This window comes from Dendrobates tinctorius, unplaced genomic scaffold (genome assembly GCF_039654945.1).
Source record: "Dendrobates tinctorius isolate UK_male_01 unplaced genomic scaffold, ASM3965494v1 ptg000054l, whole genome shotgun sequence".
Classification (NCBI taxonomy): domain Eukaryota; kingdom Metazoa; phylum Chordata; class Amphibia; order Anura; family Dendrobatidae; genus Dendrobates; species Dendrobates tinctorius.
The window spans coordinates 5,623,114-5,644,164 of NW_027361722.1; the positions used below are offsets into that span (position 1 = coordinate 5,623,114).

Consider the following 21,051-nt stretch of genomic DNA (forward strand, 5'->3'; position numbering starts at 1 on the left):
AGCTGCCTGTATAAGCTACATGAATTCCGGTTCATTTAGCGAGGACAGAACACTACAGAGATATTAAATTAACGCCAAACTGTACAACACGTCATTGGTCACAAATCCAAAAAGTGTCAATCATGAATTGTTTCTAAATGTTTTTATCCCTTGGATGAGAGTCGGGGTCATTAGATGATGGATCATTGTGTGAATTTCAGGAACAGCTCCCACCTTGGTGTATGACGGGTCTACACACCGTATGTCTCATATTTCTCCATTTCCTCCTGAACATCAAAACAGCTGAAATTTTTGTTATTAAATTAAAGGGATGTAGGATTGTAAAGATTCTGGAAAACAGCTCTGGTTGAAGCCGCGCGCTCCACGTACAGTTAGCCAGGAGCAGATTTTCTGGTTTGAACCATTTGTTCTGATTCCAAATTTCATCCTCCAAGAAATGTTGTGATTGAAACCAACAGTTAGCGAGTATTACAGGGATGTAAGCACAGTGCGCCTGACACATCAAGAGCAAGAAAGCTGGAAGCCATGGTGTTCTGTGATGCTTACATGCAAATATATTAGCATTATAAAGCACAGCAGGAGCCTTGTGTCTCTTTTTCTAAGTGTTTTGTCCTCTAGAAAGGAAACACTGGTGAGCCGTTTCGTGACACCGAGGTTGCAACACATCCATTGAACATGAAAAAGTAATACCATAGAGGAAACTCAGAGACTTGCTGCTCGAGAGCTCAACCTCCACAATAAAGCAAATTCTGGGCAAATATAATCTACTTACACATCTGCAGCCAGACTTCGTTATTGCTGAATGTATAGTATTCACACCGGCAAGCTCATCATAGCATTCAGGATGCCTAGTCCTGCCGCAGTAATGACTGATCCCAGGAGCAGAGGTGAAAAATCTTCAGGAGATCACACAGGAGGTAGTGTTAGTAGCACTGCCATAGACATCAATGGGGCGGACAATCGCCAGGAGATCACTCAGGAGGCAGTGTTAGTAGCACTGCCACAGACATCAATGGGGCGGACAATCTCCAGGAGATCACTCAGGAGGCAGTGTTAGTAGCACTGCCACAGACATCAATGGGGCGGACAATCTCCAGGAGATCACTCAGGAGGCAGTGTTAGTAGCACTGCCATAGACATCAATGGGGCGGACAATCTCCAGGAGATCACTCAGGAGGTAGTGTTAGTAGCACTCCCACAGACATCAATGGGGCGGACAATCTCCAGGAGATCACACAGGAGGTAGTGTTAGTAGCACTCCCACAGACATCAATGGGGCGACAATCTCCAGGAGATCACTCAGGAGGTAGTGTTAGTAGCACTGCCACAGACATCAATGGGGCGGACAATCTCCAGGAGATCACTCAGGAGGTAGTGTTAGTAGCACTGCCACAGACATCAATGGGCAGACAATCTCCAGGAGATCACTCAGAAGGCAGTGTTAGTAGCACTGCCATAGACATCAATGGGGCGGACAATCTCCAGGAGATCACTCAGGAGGCAGTGTTAGTAGCACTGCCACAGACATCAATGGGGAGGACAATCTCCAGGAGATCACTCAGGAGGCAGTGTTAGTAGCACTGCCATAGACATCAATGGGGCGGACAATCGCCAGGAGATCACTCAGGAGGTAGTGTTAGTAGCACTCCCACAGACATCAATGGGGCGGACAATCTCCAGGAGATCACTCAAGAGGCAGTGTTAGTAGCCACCCCAAGTCTGTAATATGCAGCTCCGACTGTATGGGAAAAGCTTGTCACCTGCACAGGTCAATAATGCAAAATACTGGGGTCAGTCAGCGGTAATACATGGAACGCTACAGGCAAACAGCTCCGTACTGCACAGACTGTGTGATTTTTGCCTAACTCTCATTCATTGTGTCCATAAGTATTTATACCATTGGGAGCATGAATTTAGATCGTAACGGTGACTCCACCAGCAGAATAGTGAGTGCAGCTCTGGGGTATAATACAGGATGTAACTCAGGATCAGTAATGTAATGTATGTACACAGTGACTGCGCCAGCAGAATAGTGAGTGCAGCTCTGGGGTATAATACAGGATGTAACTCAGGATCAGTAATGTAATGTATGTACACAGTGACTGCACCAGCAGAATAGTGAGTGCAGCTCTGGAGTATAATACAGAATGTAACTCAGGACCAGTAATGTAATGTATGTACACAGTGACTGCACCAGCAGAATAGTGAGTGCAGCTCTGGGGTATAATACAGGAGGTAACTCAGGATCAGTAATGTAATGTATGTACACAGTGACTGCACCAGCAGAATAGTGAGTGCAGCTCTGGAGTATAATACAGGATGTAACTCAGGATCAGTAATGTAATGTATGTACACAGTGACTGCACCAGCAGAATAGTGAGTGCTGCTCTGGAGTATAATACAGGATGTAACTCAGGATCAGTAATGTAATGTATGTACACAGTGACTGCACCAGCAGAATAGTGAGTGCAGCTCTGGAGTATAATACAGGATGTAACTCAGGATCAGTAATGTAATGTATGTACACAGTGACTGCACCAGCAGAATAGTGAGTGCAGCTCTGGAGTATAATACAGGATGTAACTCAGGATCAGTAATGTATGTACACAGTGACTGTACCAGCAGAATAGTGAGTGCAGCTCTGGAGTATAATACAGGATGTAACTCAGGATCAGTAATGTAATGTACAGTTTGTACATAGTAACGCCATAACCAGAAAATCAGAAACATAGTTACTCTGTATGTTGGAAAAAAGAGAACCTGGAGGAAAAATGCATATACAGTTCAGGTGAGATTCGTACCCAGGACCGTGGTGCTGTTAGTCTACAGTGCTGACCACTGGGACATCATGCAGCCTGGGGGCCTCCAGGAGCTCAGAACCCCCTCAATCCCACAAGAATAGAGCAGTATACATGGGGAGGTTTGGGGGCAAAGTTACGTTTCTCAGTATCAATAATAAATTAAGATCTGCTAGGTTTTTATGCCTAACGTCATCATATCGTTGTAGCACATCTCTGTCATGGACGCTGCACTAAAACCCTTAATGAGTCTAATTAGAAAGAAGCTTGATTAACCTGAAATCGACTGCATGAAAGTGAGACTGTCCCAAAATAAAAGCTCCTCTGCAGATGTGGCTATAGGAGCGGAGACATCTCTGGTGAACGTGTCACTGGTGGGAGAGATGTGCTGTTTACCAGCCGTCCCCATTGTTATGTGCGGTACATTGCAATGAGCAGCGTTCGCAGTAAGGATGTTACTCGCATCTTCTCCTCCTTCCTGTCAAAACCTGTTGGAGAACTGTTAATCCCTGAGAAAGAAAAGCCGCTAATTATCACCTTCTGCAAAACTACTGAAATAGAAATACTAGCTCTGTGTAAACTTGACATTTCGGAGGGTAGAGGAAACAGGCGAAGACAAAAGTGCGGATTTAAGACTTCACGGCGGCATTTACAGTGTGGTCATCGGGAAGAAGACGTGAATGATGGCGAGAGGACACACCTGGAAGATGATGGGAGCAGGAGGGGATGGAAAAGGGGGAAAAACCTGATGGGAAGGGCAAAAAAAAAATAAGGCTGTGGACAAAGCTATAGGTGCTAGAATGTCAGAAGTGATCCGGGGAAAATGAGGAGGAAAGAGAATAAATGAAGGAACCGGTGAATTAGGTGGTGGATTGGACCTATAAATTTGGACCATCACCAGCAGAGATGGCAGAATATGGTGCACAGATTATCAATGTGCAAGAGCTGGAATTCAGTGATAAAAGTCAAATTATCAACCTGGAGGCAGCCTGCTAATGTTCAGTGGTCACCATCAAATCTCCTCCAGAAACGTAGAAGCCGCCGGTCACGCTCCTATAGTGGAAGCAATATGTCAATATACGTAACATGTAGGCTCAGGCATCCCACAAGTAACTCAAGATCTAAGGTAAATATACTGGATCATATATACACCCTGGTCATACAGAAGCATCTCAGCTGAGGGTAACCCTTGTTGGACATGTCTCCTCTTCCTCTTATCAAGTTGCAGGGAACAATAGTGAGGGACAGAGACACCCGAACACCCAGACAATTCTTTCTCCAGACAAAGAATTTATTATACATAAAGAATATTGCATTAAAGCTTATGGTTGTGCATGATACTCCTGTCTCTTAGCCTCGGATTAAGCCATTCCAGGCGAAACTCGAATTGGGCAAACCACTCAGCCAATTCTCTTTTTAATCTATGTCACGCACAGGCTCTGGGCATCGCACAAGGAAGTTGAGATCTATGATAAGATACTGGATCATATACACTCCCTGGATATACAAGTGCTAATCACAGAAGTGTAACTTTTCTTGGGCATGTTTCCTCATATGCAGTCGAAGGGAACACGACCAGTAGTGAAGGACTGAGAGTATTTAGCAACTTCACACAAGGAATTTATTGTACTTAAATAATGATGCATTAAAACATCATTGTACAGGATGCTCCGGTCTGTCAGCCCCAGATGAAGCCATTCCAGGCGAAACTTGGGTTGGGTAAAATCTTCACACAATTCCCTTTTTATACTCAAAAGGAGATTTTAATAACTTATTGTTTAAATCAAGTATTTGTGTTACTTATATTTTTTAAAAAACATTTTGGCAATTTATTTTGTTATTACAATTTGTATTGAAAAAAAAAATACTATTCTAATTTTTAAACTTGTCACTGGGGATTTTTTCAGACATTCCATCTAATGCCTTCTCTAATGAATGAGCCTGAATCATAATACACTTAATACATATATAAAACAAGACACTAAGGCCTGTTTCACATATACGTCTTTTACATCAGCTGCAATCCGCGAAAATGGCGGGACACGAATCCGCAACCGTTTTGAAAGCAACGCGTGCTACCGAACCGTTGCTTTGACGGATCCGGGGAAGGCAGAAATTTAAAGGAACCCGTGCCGGGGGGGGAAGGAGAGAGAGAGAGCGGGAGAGAGATTTTTACCAACCGCCAGAACGGGATTTAGGGTTAAATTTCCGGCAAAGGCAATGCTTCCGGGCATGAGCAGTGTCAAATGCGGATCCGGCCAGCCTAAAAAACGCTTCATTGTCCATTCTGTCATGTCACCGGACGCCAAAATTTTGGCAGATCTGTAAAAAAACGGATCCAACAGATTGACCATTCGTCAAGATCCGCCGATAATGCAAGTCAATGGGAAAAAAAACGGATCCGCCAAGAGAAATGGCGGATCCGTTTTTTTTTTGCAAAACGGCGGATTTTGACTGATGGAGACAAACGGATGTGTGAAACAGGCCTTATACAGGATCTTCCATTCATTAAAAAGTCATGTGATGAGAAGAACCAATCAGACTCCAGAGGAGTTGTTAGTTCGCATTCATGAACATGGGCTGTCGTAGGAAGAGTGTGGCGCCTTAACCGCCACTCCCACCCTGATGCATCTGCACGCCTAACACTATTAAACATCGGCTGCAATTTCAGAAAACTTTGCAAAAATCTAAGAAAACTTAAGAAACGCTGTAAGAAATTTTATCTGAAAAATGTTATTCTTTGTCAACTCATGAGCCACGTGTTCCCCTCACCTGTGCTTCATAGCTCAACTATGGCCTGCTCAACACAAAATGGCTGGTCAGCATCATGAGGAGTCAGAGTACCCCTCATATTATACTCTATGGAAAAGGGAGAGATGTAGGACAAGTGAAAAGCAGGGCAAGAAAAAAAAACAGCAGTGGGCGATGCAGAAAGATCATCCTGAGATTTCAAACAAGTCTTTTACCTCACCAGCTGGATTCACATCTACACTGGCCAGCACTATACATAGCTCAGTGCTGCTGTCCATGCGGCAGCTACTTCTGAACATGTGCTAGATAGAGACAGGAGAGGAGGAATCCCTCACGTCTGTGTGCGTGCCGTGTATGGGAGAAATCATAGCAGCTCGTCTCCACCCAGTAGCTCAGAGACAACTGAAAATCAGTGAACGAGCCTGCAGAGTGCAAAACCGATATAAAGTGCAGAAACAACAGAAACAATTGCCAGAAATAGTGTTATTCCTGATGTATACATATGACAGCTTACTTGAAAGTATAGAGGTACACCACCAGTACCAGGTAGACTGCACTGGATAAAATAAATCAAGCCCCTACAGAATCAGTGGCACGTTAAGAACGAGGAAGGACTTAAAATAAAACCGCAACACCGTAGTACCCAATGTATAAACTCATACCATTGAGAATGACTAAAATGATCTATAAAGAGAAGCTGTAATTAGGTGAAAGGTGTTCAGTTTTTGCACTTATTTTCTTCCCGCTGATACAATTAGCACTACATTTTTTTTTAATTGCCGTACAATTCTGGAGATATGGGCCGTAATATTTAGTGTATTTACTTTTTATGGTTTTTACCCAAAGGGCGGTGCTCACAGGATCCTCGGGGGCAAGACTTCTGTGAGTCCCAACCCCTAAATAAAGATCATAATAATGAGCACTGAATAAAAAGGCCCATATCTCCGGACCGTATGGCAAATTTGAAAAAACAAAAGGCATTTTAGATATAATAAATATCTTGCCATAGCATGACAACTGCCCTGCTCGTAATAAAGGGAATTATGAGCAGCCTGAAGTCACGCCCCCGAGGATCCTCAGAGTTACCGCCACTTGGTAAAAAAAATCATAAAACTCAGCACTAAATTAAAGGCCCTTCGGTCTGGAACCGTACAGCGGTTAAAAAAACAACAACAACAGAATACTACTAGAGAGCAGTGGGAACAAAATAAGGGCAGAACCTAGTCACTTCTGACCTGGCGGCTGGCTCTCTTTAATCTATACAGGACACAGTTCTAGATCAATGTTGTGACTTTCAGAGACAATGTGCCCAATGTAAGAATCCAGAATCTTTCTTTCAGACTTATTCCTTTAATAGGATCACCTCCTCACCAGGTTTTCTCCACTCTCTCGGTCTCTCTAAATTTTGGATACGCTGGTCTCTGTCCATGAACGATTTAAAATATGCTGATACGTGATGGGCCTCAAAACCTATTTTTATGTTACAGATATAAGGTATTTCCTAATTTGGGTTTTAAATGTCTGCATTATACGAAAAGACCTTAAGCGATCAGCTGTGATTTGTTAGGAAACCTGGCAGTAAGTCAATTATTTCCCTACAGCACCACCACAGGACAGCTGAAGCATTACATGGGATGTCAGTGTAATGCAGGACAGGACAGGTCCTCCAGAGAGAGAGATGCTCTTGGTATCCGCTCTCTATCCAGAACTCTCCCATAGGATGCTTCCTTCACTGGATGAGACCAATAATGACCAGATCTACAATTTTCAGAATATTCAGCACAATTTCTTTACAATATACAGCGCTTAGTGTTGAGAATCTCCCTTCATAAGTTCATTTATGGTCATTTTGCTGCCTGGAGCAATCAATTATAAATTGGGGGGGGGGGAGAAAAGTGGCATCAATTGTTGGATTCCACTGCAGCGCCACCGCAGGACAAATATAGTATTACACCTCCCATCAAATGACTGTGTGTTATACATAGAATTGCTGGGTCCTCCAGAGAGAGAAGCGTTTAGCAGCTGTTAACACTCTGTCTTATGAAGCGTCTGAAGGGAGGGACCCCTCTAACTCAGAACTAGCTAATAAGATAGGATTTAACTATTTTCACTTTTTTTCTGCATTTTTAATGAGCCAATTCATAAATTAGGACTTCCAAGCCGTAACCCAATTGTAAAGAAACAAGAAAACTTGATTTTTTTTATTGGAGATGGACCACTTTTTGGACACTATAGCCTCAATTCATCATTGCCTTTGTGTCGGTTTTTTATCTCATTTTGTGACTTTTTTGTTCATTATTCTATTTGCTCCTGTCTTGCATTCTATTTCATATGTTCTCCCTTGAGTTTGGGTGGAGTTTTGCCTTTTCGGATGTTTTCAAATTATTCTTTATTTGCAAAATAAAAAAATTGATGGAACTCCATTCCGGGAGTCCAATTGTTTTTGCAACTTTTTGCTTGAAAAAAAGTTGCAAAAATGATAAATAGAAAGAAAAAAAAAAAAGACCATTTTTTTTTTTTACTTTATATAAAATTTGTGAACCACACGGTGCCATCTTGATGAATTTGGTGCAATAAACATCAGTAAACACCAAAAGCCAAAAAAAAAAAAGAAAAAGGCAAACGGTGAAGCAGACGCCATATCTGATCAACGATCTCTGATTTCCCATAATATATAGAATAGACCCCGGCGACAAAAATCCTACATATTGGACTGGAGTGGGGGGGGGGGGGGGTCCGGACTATAAAAACCCTGACTACATGGGGTAGCTCGGTGATTTATGGGCTATTTGCTCACAATGTCCAGGTTGGCATTGGCAACGACGGCATCTCTGCACATAAAAAAAAACTAGATGTGCTGCTTCATTTCACCCATCAATTTAGATAAAAGGAGGCTACGGCTGCCAAGAGACCCCCCTCCTGCCCCTCTGTAACGCGGCGTTAATGGCATATTAGGTTTAGGAGAGGATCTGAGCTCTGTCTATTAAACGCAATCTACATTTTCCAGAGACTAAACATAATCCCGCTTGCCAAACTCCGGTGCATCCTTAAAAGGCGCCAGCAAGGTGCAATGAGAAACGCTGCGCTCTTTTCTGCTTTTGCGTGAATGTAAAACAGCTAATAATAATCATGCCCTGAATAGATAATGAATCTTGTCCGTTTACTGCACTTTCCCCGTGATTAAACGCCTCCGGGGACGCAGGGAGCATGCTCATTTTAATTTGAGAATCTGCCACCAGATATATTCATCTTACAATTATAGGTTATACTAATAGGTAATCAGGACCGTCTCCAAACAGAATCATTTCTGTGCATTGTAATATCCGGGGACGGACGGACGAGCCGTGCAGGCAGGGACCCGCGCCCCCCCGAGCCTCAGATACATCCCTGCCCGAGAGCCAAGGGTTAATGATACCCCTCCCCGCGGTGTTTATATTCCGGATTCGGACCAAAGTAAAGAACAACCTGTCTCCTTCTAAAATGTATTAATATTAATGTCTGCATTCACAACACCAAGTGCAAATAAATTATTTCCACAGCCTTCTCTACTCTGTTCTGCGCTATTTTTTTTATTATTAATTTTTTTTCCTTTCAAGGAATGGGATTTTTGCCTGAAAGAAAAAAAAAATGATAGTAAAGTATCTGTAGGCGCAGAATGTGACCATGATGACCTGACCACGCACCGCGCCGACCTGACCACGCACCGCGCCGACCTGACAACGCACCGCGCCGACCTGACAACGCGCAGCGCCAACCTGACAACGCCATGTGCCGACCTGACAACGCCCCGTGCCGACCTGACAACGCACCGACCTGACAACGCACTGCGCCGACCTGACAACGCCCCGTGCCGACCTGACAACGCCATGTGCCGACCTGACAACGCCCCGCGCCGACCTGACAACACCCCACGCCGACCTGACAATGCGCAGCTCCGACCTGACAACGCCCCGCGCCGACCTGACAACGCCCCGCGCCGACCTGACAATGCCCCGGCCGACCTGACAATGCCCCGGCCGACCTGACAACGCCTCGCGCCGACCTGACAACGCACCGACCTGACAGCCAAATATTTCATTGTCTTATTACATCACGGAGTCTAAAAAGTAATAATAGCAATCATGAAAAGAAGACGTCAACGTGATAGGTCAGGACAAGAGCCCGCACTCAGGGCCGGCGGATTGTGGGGGATCAGGGTGATGGCAGGCCTCCACCCTTCACCGATATCACCGGGGTACGTCTGCTGGCACCGGCCGAAAAATAGAAAGTGGGTGCAGAAAATCACAGGGAGCGACCAAAGCCAAATGTCACTGGATCATGTCTGAAAAGGATGAGACTTTCCAGATGTAACCTGTAACGTGAACAGCTGGAATAATAGTGCTGGAGACTCCATACATCACTATCACATCTACTGTAGATAGATAGATCAATAGATAGATAGATAATAGTTAAACAGACGATAGATAAAAGATAGATAATAGATACACAGATAGATAATAACCAGACAATAGACAAAAGATAAATAGATAGATAATAGAAAGATAATATATATATATATATATATATATATATATAGATAGATAGATAGATAGATAAAAGATAACTGATAGATAATAGATAGATAATAGCTAATCGGTAGCTAATAGATAAATATATAGATAGACGATAGATAAAAGATAGATAGATAATAGATAGATAATAGTATTACACAAATTCGCCCACCCAAAGAAGCTGGGCGAAATGTGCGCGTCGGGGCAGAGGGACGGGACTCATTTACAGCTCTGCACGCTGCCAGGATCCGGGTAAAAATTTTTGTGGTTTTCCTTTAGCACCGTGTCACCTCGTCTTAGTTAATTTGAAGTAACTTCCTTTGAGTTTTGTGACTCTGTGATCGTGTTATGCTCCAACAGGGGACACTTATGGGAATCTGTATCGCTTTGCACAGACCTTGATGCAGATGTGATTAACTAGAGATACCAATATGGTAAAAGGCTGATATACATTTTATGTCTGCACCCTGACCTCTGCAAATTAATCACACACATGCTATAAGTAATAAGCTTTTTACTAAAAGGTTGTGAGCTATGTATTCTAGGCTTCAGTTTGGATACTTTGAGCTCCAGGCTTTCACTTACTACTTTGGACACATACGGTAATTTTACCAGGCAGCAATTACTAGTATTTGAGTTCTACATCCCTCTTCTTCATTCCTGCAGTTTTCTTAATATTTTTAGTTATGTATTTTATCATGTCATTGATCTAATAAAAAAACAAATAAGATTATGATTATTTATTTGTTCTGATTCACTCCCGTATCCTGTGGTTGCATTCTTACCTAGGATTTAGTAAAATTTAAAAATAATAGATAGATAAATGGAGATAGACAGATACGGTAATAGATAAATGATAGATAAATAATAGAAAGATAACAGATGATAGATACATAGATAATAGATAGATAATAGATAAATATATAGATAATAGACACAGGAGATGCTCGGACTCCTGACATTGACATCTTGCACAGTGTGATTCCTTCTGCGTACACAGCGGGGGTCCGGGGCGGGGGGCTGACAGTGTTTCTCCTCTCCACACTAGAGACCATCGGGAGAACTTGCAGACGTGAAGCCCCTGATCAGTTACTTGCAGCTAATCACACAGTGATCACACAGGTGGATGTGCGGACCACCCTGAGAGATTGGCGGCTGCCACATAAGTCAGGAGTGTGAACTGGGAATCACCCGATCACGATTCACCCGATCTTCCAACATGGAACTTCTCACCAATAGAAAGCTGCCCCGGCACTCAGATGATGGCCACAAGTCCACAAGTGCAGCCTCCACAATCCCCGCTGGGCGGCTGACATTGCTGGGAAGCTGCTGTTTGCTGCACATTCGCTTGCAGGCTATATAATACAAAACTGGGCTGATGTTTTTCAGAGGAGAGGACCCCCCCCCCACCAAGTGATCTCTAAGACAAGACCCTCTTGTAGCTGCAGGACCATGTTTGTCTCCTTGCTGATCACTGTGGTGTCCATCTACTTCCTGACAACCTGTATTTATAGAGCAGCAGTATAAAGCATGGAGGCTGAGCACAGGAAGAGGTCCCGCCTCTAAAAGAAGACCGGAGGAGGAGTCCAGACACCAACACACGGTGCAGCAGAGATGAGCAAAGCTGGGACGAAAATGTGCAGAGCTATGAAGCCAATAAAAAAGGCGAGTAACTATTAAGCACAACTTTTCTACTCTGCAGAGAGACAACGCAATCTCCATTTTCTTTGCCTACACAAATAATATGCGTAAATGGCGTCACAATCCGGACAGTGCGGGTGTCCTATCACCTATCCTGACCATAGGACTCATGCGCTGCACCGCTGCATCCACGCTTTAGAGGATAACCTCCAGCAGTCCTATAGACAATGGATGGAGCAGAAGTGGAGACGCATGGCACCGCACAGGGGGCCTGGTCTCAGGATCGCTGCCGTCAGCGATCAGTAAGTACAGATAACTTGGGAAACCCCTTCAAGAATCGGTCCAGGATACTTATAGATACAAAGTTTCAGTATTGTAGCAAATAACGTAAAATAAATAAATGATAAATATTTACAGTCAGGCACTATACAGATAAGAGGAAGAGGGGACTTACCGGGTGGCTCGCCGAGGGTCCGCAGCTGCAGAAATTTCTATTGCTCCTTATTCTTTCTGTAAAGAGGAGAGGAGACGTGGATTTAGTGCCGAGCTCCCATAATAACTCCTCAATGAGTAGATATGGATTTGGGTGTGGGAAACGTCTCATGTATACATATCAACATATAGTCATCCGGCAGCCACAAACAAAAAGCTGCCAGCAGGTGATGTCAACAGAAAATGTGGCCGGCGAGCGCTGCCAGCCCAGACAGGAGGGGGAGACGCTCTGTGATCTCCGGGAGACTTATCATTTATTATGTGCCACTATTAAATCTTTCAGTAAGGCGAGAGAGCGAGAGATGTGACCAGGTGTCTGAGCGGAGGAGACCTTCACACAGCGGCGAGATCACAGCCCCCCGAATACAAGGCCGCGTCAGCGATGCAGCAAGGGCCCAAATCTGAGAGTTCTGAGACAAGATGGAAACGGGCAGACAGGGAGGAAAGCACCCAACCCGCAAACTTTACATATGTGGGGAAATTCTGATAATCCGGCAGAAATAAAGACAAAACTATTAGGAGCATGAAAGAGTAGAATACGTGAAGAGCGTCTGTCTGCTCCCGTAAAGCCCCGATATAAAGCAGTGTCATTTATACAGTAGACACGTAGCGCTGTCCATTGTATACACCGACCTATAGCTGTAATGTTCCACGCACATAAAGCGCAGTCAGCGGGCAGAGGACACCTGTCTGGAGCCTACCTGCGGATACACACAACACATTATATGAGGGGCAGAGACAAAAAGTCTAGATCTAGATCCTTCATGTATACCGGAGCACGTAAAGGTGGATACAGAGATAGATAGATTATATATATATATATATATATATATATATATATATATATATATATATATATATAATAGATGATAGATATATTATATAGATGGATAGATAATAGATACATAGATAGATGACAGATCAATGATAGATAATAGATAGCTGGATAGATAGATAATAGACAGATAATAGATAGATACATAATAGATAGATAATAGATATATAGATAAATAGATAATAGATGATAGATAATAGATAGATGGATGATAAATAGATAATAGATAGATAATATATAATAGATGATAGTGATAGATAATACATAGATGATAGATATATAGATAGATAATAGATGAAAGATAATAGATAGATGATAGATACTAAAAAAAGAAAAAATAAGCAAAGCACAGACAGGAGTTATTTGGATGCAGAGCCCCCCAGGTATTTACCAAACCTTCAATACAAGTCCAAAGATTGGAGGCAGTACACCAACATGGTAAGCCATTAAATAAGAAGCTTTTTCACTTGAAATATATGCTGCCTCCAATCTCTGGACTTAGATAGATAGATAGATAGATAGATAGATAGATAATAGATAGACAGGTAAGTCTATGTCGCCCATGTGTGCTGACAGCGCACTATACAGGGCTGCAGCGGTGCAATCTGCCGCTACTTTGCCTCCTATGTGCAGATATTTCTTCGGCTTCCATCGCTATAGTTTTCATTTATGGTTTGAGCAGCAGAGTCCATGACTGATCAACGTAAGAAAAAAAAGCCCCAGAATTAGTGGTCAAATTTATAGGTTAAGTAAGCGGATTTCATGATAAATCTTTGGAGACTCGTCGGGTCTTCGCCAACAGACACCAGTGAGGTCTCGGAGGCTTTGCTGCTGAATCTGCTCAATTAGCCAATAAAGGTTATCACTTTAATTCCAATTTTTTCCTGACATAAATGATTTGACAAATTAATGCTTCTGTTACTGCATGTTTTATCACTTTGGTTTTAAGGTCTTTCTAGCGCAATGATTATGCAAAACGCCGGAATAAAAAACGTGATTCCAGATGTGGGGAAAAAAAAAGAAAAAAATATATTTTTATAAGACTTTCATTGTTATTTCCAGCAGAATGTACTTTAACCATTGACTCCTAATACAGTGGATCCTATACTAACAACTACCAATTTCCAAAGACATGTAGGTGGGGACGCATGATGGAAGCAGCGGCTGGACTGCAGGGAAACAATCCTATAAATAGTCCAGAAATCCAATAGGAACCGGAGCACAGAGCTATAAGGAAAACTCAACATCCGCATATTCCCAAAAGGTAAAACCCACCAGGAGGGAGACCTCAACAGTATGAGAACCAGACGCATAGAAACAATGTATCAATCCCCACAAGGAAATGTAACACTGAAATGAGAAAAACCTAACAGGGTTTGTACTGTGATGGAAAGTGATGAGGGAACTGGGGTCCTGCTCTTCTGGCGGAGGTCACTGTAAGTCGTATCAATGATGTCAATTTTGCAAAAGGTTTGAGAAAACTTTTGATCTCTTGTAAAAGTTCTTGAAGTTTCTTCTACATATTAAAAGTACTCATCAACTTTGTCTAAAGAGCAAGAAGAAAAGGACCCTCAGTACGGTAGACTTGTAAGGACAAGATGGAAAGATCTAAAAATGTGATATCCATTAAATCAAAGATTTTAGTTTATCATTTTTGCAGATACTAAAAGTTAAGGAACATGTCTAAGAGGGGCTATAGGAGTGATATACTGCTGGATGGGGCTGTGTATACAGTTGCTGAAAGTTTTCATGTACTGAAGGATGGGGCTTCATATAGAGGGTTAAGAGGAGTGGTATAATGTATACTGGGGCTATATGTTTGGGTCTGAAAGGAGTGATATACTACATGATGGGGCTGTATATAAGTGTCTGAAAAAACTGATATACTGCAAGATGCGGCTGCACGCAGAGAAGATTTGATCAGTGTTTGACATTATTGATCTGTGAGCAGCAAACAACAAATTCCAAATGCTGTTCTGTTGACGCCTATGATAGAAGATAATCCTCTGCCATATGCATCACCAGAGAAGAATTTGCAGCTTCAATCTCTGATCTCTCAGCAGGAAGCAACAAACACAGCTCAGCTCTGCACTGCCTTGCAGTTACAAGCTCTGCAGTGGAGGAATTCATCAGGAGAGTTGAGCTCTGAGTGGAAATAAACAACAATGATGTAAAACTCCACTGCAAAAATATTGATGTAGATGGAAGAGGATGAAATCGGTCAGACAGGGTTCTGTACAGGAGCAGGCAGTGCACAGAAGCATAAGATACAATTTACACATAGCTTAGCAGCTTGAGGATAATTCAAACATGGGGTTTAGTAAAGAGTACATAGAAAATGGGGAAGGGGTCTGCAGCACTGAGGAGAAGCAAGCTCTGCTGGGAAATGTAGTTTCAGCATGTTAAGGACAGCCCATTCAGATATTTGAAGCAGGATGCACAGTGGGGCTGAACAGAGGAAAAAAGACACAAAAGGTACAGGAAATTAGTATTTTGTTGTGCTTAGTCTTTAAATTAACAATGTATATAAATATATACATTTACGATCATTTATGAAAAATAGTGCGATTGTGGGAACAAACCCTTTAGGCTCCCTAATTTCTCCCAATATCCCAACATGCTAGTAAAAGTCTAAACAAATTGCAATTCTCATCGCACACATAAAAGTGAACACAACTAAAAACATACAGAATAAACATTTCCTGACAGAGTATCACAAAATTATATATTTTTTTCTCACACCACTCATCTTAGGAGATGTCGAGCCACCAGCAAAGGTTAGGAAGAACACATTAGTATCTAAGGAGTATGGTCAACCTTAGATTTAAGAGGTTGAGAGCAACCAGCAACAAGATGGATGAAGACAATTGTACAGATGAAAAGCACAATGATGAGAACTCTAAGGCCTTGTGCACATGACGGAATAACAACATAATATTATAGTAATAGGACTATAAAAGGTGACTGGTGACCAGTTTGTTGTCATCTGTTCCGCCTCCGATGACTATTGTGTTACTTTTCAGTGTGCGTCTGTCCAGCCAGTACAGAAGTCGACCACACAACACACAGTACCACACAGAAAATTAAAGTATAAAAAAAACCCTAGGTATCTGAACTTGGGGTGAAAGAAATTCTTGCAAAAAGCAGAACAGATTTTTTTTTTTTTTTAATAAGACAAACCACAGGCTTCATCAGCCGAGGAAAACGGCAGGGGTTGTCTAATTACTTTCTGTGGAGTTGTGCACATGATGTCAGCATACATGAATTACAAAGTGATTTTAAGGGAAGAATAAGTTTGAAAAGCCTCTCAGAATACATGCCGCTCAGTCCGCCTGTGTCCGTTTGTCCGCACTCATGATTATTCATCTTGGCTGTCAACTTTGTGCCAAGTTTCTGGGTATGCCACAAAAAAAATGTGAAAAGCAGGTCTTGGAAGAAAAGGAAAGCGACAATAGAAACCCTACAGCACTGCAGGCGGAATTCCAGCTAACCTGTGATAAAACAAGACAAAATCTCTAACATCAATCTTCCATTTTTCAATTAAAGCTGTAAAGTGACAGAGACAGTGCATGTAATATTTATATTAAACTATATAAGAGGAGGTTAGCGAATGCCCCCAAGTCCAAGAGCCGCGCCGTACCGCCACATTATTATTGTACAAGCTGCAAAGGGAAAAGTACAATGACTCCGCGCACACTGAGCTCCGGCTCTTTGTACTGTACTTCAACAGGGGAGAGTTAAGAACCCATTCTATGTCTCTGAGCGAGCACCAAGACGAGAACAAAGGCTCGCTGCATTCTCAGATGGCCGGTAACTCCGGTCAGCCCATTTAATTCTCTCCACACTGCGAAAAATTACTGTAACAAAAAAATAAAAAAATCTATGCTCTTTTACTCAGGAAAAAAAGAGTTTAGAACTTTTGTTCATAACTTTATTTTTGGTTGTTAAAACTAAACCAAACTTTTTGAACAACTTAAAAATGTATCAAAACGCACCTGAATTAAATTCTATCAGACTCTGCACATAGAACACTACAACCCCCAACATGATCATAATGCAATAATTGAAACTGTATGTACAGAAAACGGCAAATTCAGTACACTTATGTAACACAATTTGCAGAATAGTGAGTGCAGCTCTGGAGTATAATACAGGGTGTAACTAAGGATCAGTAATGTAATGTATGTACACAGTGACTGCACCTGCAGAATAGTGAGTGCAGCTCTGGAGTATAATACAGGATGTAAAACAGGATCAGTAATGTAATGTATGTACACAGTGACTGCACCAGCAGAATAGTGAGTGCAGCTCTGGGGTATAATACAGGATGTAACTCAGGATCAGTAATGTAATGTATGTACACAGTGACTGCACCAGCAGAATAGTGATTGCAGCTCTGGGGTATAATACAGGATGTAACTCAGGATCAGTAATGTAATGTATGTACACAGTGACTGCACCAGCAGAATAGTGAGTGCAGCTCTGGAGTATAATACAGGATGTAACTCAGGATCAGTAATGTAATGTATGTACACAGTGACTGCACCAGCAGAATAGTGATTGCAGCTCTGGGGTATAATACAGGATGTAACTCAGGATCAGTAATGTAATTTATGTTCACAGTGACTGCACCAGCAGAATAGTGAGTGCAGCTCTGGGGTATAATACAGGATGTAACTCAGGATCAGTAATGTAATGTATGTACACAGTGACTGCACCAGCAGAATAGTGATTGCAGCTCTGGGGTATAATACAGGATGTAACTCAGGATCAGTAATGTAATGTATGTACACAGTGACTGCACCAGCAGAATAGTGAGTGCAGCTCTGGAGTATAATACAGGATGTAACTCAGGATCAGTAATGTAATTTATGTTCACAGTGACTGCACCAGCAGAATAGTGAGTGCAGCTCTGGGGTATAATACAGGATGTAACTCAGGATCAGTAATGTAATGTATGTACACAGTGACTGCACCAGCAGAATCGTGAGTGCAGCTCTGGGGTATAATACAGGATGTAACTCAGGATCAGTAATGTAATGTATGTACACAGTGACTGCACCAGCAGAATAGTGAGTGCAGCTCTGGAGTATAATACAGGATATAACTCAGGATCAGTAATGTAATGTATGTACACAGTGACTGCACCAGCAGAATAGTGAGTGCAGCTCTGGTGTATAATACAGGCTGTAACTCAGGATCAGTAATGTAATGTATGTACACAGTGACTGCACCAGCAGAATAGTGAGTGCAGCTCTGGTGTATAATACAGGCTGTAACTCAGGATCAGTAATGTAATGTATGTACACAGTGACTGCACCAGCAGAATAGTGAGTGCAGTTCTGGGGTATAATACAGGCTGTAACTCAGGATCAGTAATGTAATGTATGTACACAGTGACTGCACCAGCAGAATAGTGAGTGCAGCTCTGGGGTATAATACAGGATGTAACTCAGGATCAGTAATGTAATGTATGTACACAGTGACTGCACCAGCAGAATAGTGAGTGCAGCTCTGGGCTATAATACAGGATGTAATTCAGGATCAGTAATGTAATGTATGTACACAGTGACTGCACCAGCAGAATAGTGAGTGCAGCTCTGGAGTATAATACAGGGTGTAACTCAGGATCAGTAATGTAATGTATTGATAATGTGATTATGGAATATTATTGTTTATATGTAAACTGTAAAATGGTGTTGATAAACATAGATGGTAAATGAGATGAGTCATATTTTGATATTGAATTTTTAATATAAATATATATCTTTGGAAATAATTTATTCATGATGGAAGGAAATTTGATGATGACATTGTTGAAATATGAGAATGCAGCCCTGACACACCTGTGCAGGGTTTCCACTGTATGTGCTGTATACAATGCTATATGTTATATGTAAACACAAAGATGAAATCCCGTCACGTGTTACATTGTGCAACATCAAATGCAACATAGAAAGAACTTCCCTATAATGTGAAGAGGAAAGGTGAAACCTATGTGGCATTCAGACAAACAACCCTCCAGAAGGGATCCAGACTACACACCCAGACTGCTGTTATAGGGGGCTCCAGACTACACACCCAGACTGCTGTTATAGGGGGCTCCAAACTACACACCCAGACTGCTGTTATAGGGGGCTCCAGGCTACACACCCAGACTGCTGTTATAGGGGGGCTCCAGACTACACACCCAGACTGCTGTTATAGGGGGGCTCCAGACTACACACCCAGACTGCTGTTATAGGGGGCTCCAGACTACACATCCAGACTGCTGCTATAGGGGGCTCCAGACTACACATCCAGACTGCTGTTATAGGGGGCTCCAGTCTACACATCCAGACTGCTGTTATAGGGGGCTCCAGACTACACATCCAGACTGCTGTTATAGGGGGCTCCAGACTGCTGTTATAGGGGACTCCAGACTACACACCCAGACTGCTGTTATAGGGGGCTCCAGGCTACACACCCAGAATGCTGTTATAGGGGGCTCCAAACTACACACCCAGACTGCTGTTATAGGGGGCTCCAGGCTACACACCCAGACTGCTGTTATAGGGGGATCCACACTACACATCCAGACTGCTGTTATAGGGGGGTCCACACTACACATCCAGACTGCTGTTATAGGGGGGCTCCAGACTACACACCCAGACTGCTGTTATAGGGGGCTCCAGGCTACACACCCAGACTGCTGTTATAGGGGGCTCCACACTACACATCCAGACTGCTGTTATAGGGGGCTCCACACTACACATCCAGACCGCTGTTATAGGGGGCTCCAGGCTACACATCCAGACTGCTGCTATAGGGGGCTCCAGACTACACATCCAGACTGCTGTTATAGGGGGCTCCAGACTACACATCCAGACTGCTGTTATAGGGGGCTCCAGACTGCTGTTATAGGGGACTCCAGACCACACACCCAGACAGCTGTTATGGGTGGCTCCACACTACACAGCCAGACTGCTGTTATAGGGGGCTCCAGACTACACACCCAGACTGCTGTTATAGGGGGCTCCACACTACACATCCAGACTGCTGTTATAGGGGGCTCCAGGCTACACACCCAGACTGCTGTTATAGGGGGGGCTCCTGACTACACACCCAGACTGCTGTTATAGGGGGGCTCCAGACTACACTTCCAGACTGCTGTTATAGGGGGCTCCAGGCTACACACCCAGACTGCTGTTATAGGGGGGGTCCTGACTACACACCCAGACTGCTGTTATAGGGGGCTCCAGACTACACGCCCAGACTGGTTATAGGGGGCTCCACACTACACATCCAGACTGCTTTTATAGGGGGCTCCAGACTACACGCCCAGACTGGTTATAGGGGGCTCCACACTACACATCCAGACTGCTGTTATAGGGGGCTCCAGACTACACATTTAGACTGCTGTTATAGGGGGCTCCACACTACACATCCAGACTGCTGTTATGAGGGTCTCCAGACTACACACCCAGACTGCTGTTATAGGGGGGGCTCCTGACTACACACCCAGACTGCTGTTATAGGGGGGCTCCAGACTACACATCCAGACTGCTGTTATAGGGGGGCTCCAGACTACACATTCAGACTGCTGTTATAGGGAGCTCTAGACCTCACACCCAGACTGCTGCTATAGGGGGCTCCAAACTACACACCCAGACTGCTGTTATAGGGGGCTCCAGGCTACACACCCAGACTGCTGTTATAGGGGGCTCCACACTACACATCCAGACTGCTGTTATGAGGGTCTCCAGACTACACACACAGACTGCTGTTATAGGGGGGGCTCCTGACTACACACCCAGACTGCTGTTATAGGGGGGCTCCAGACTACACACCCAGACTGCTGTTATAGGGGGGCTCCAGACTACACACCCAGTTTGCCGTTATAGGGGGGCTCCAGACTACACACCCAGACTGTTGTTATAGGGGGGCTCCAGACTACACATCTTTACTATTGTTATAGGGGGCTCCAGACTACACATCCAGGCTG

The 21,051-nt window shown here is 43.3% G+C and overlaps 1 protein-coding gene across 9 annotated transcripts in view; it reads right to left on the bottom strand.

The window, feature by feature from the left end:
* The window catches only part of ZBTB20 (zinc finger and BTB domain containing 20), a 1,106,032-nt gene that overhangs the window by 844,769 nt on the left and 240,212 nt on the right, over positions 1-21,051 (bottom strand). For all 9 annotated transcript variants that reach the window (XR_012232516.1, XR_012232517.1, XR_012232518.1 and 6 more), the window contains one exon: positions 12,195-12,250. The gene's annotated coding sequence lies outside the window, so the exon portion shown is untranslated. The remainder of the gene's footprint in view (positions 1-12,194; positions 12,251-21,051) is intronic.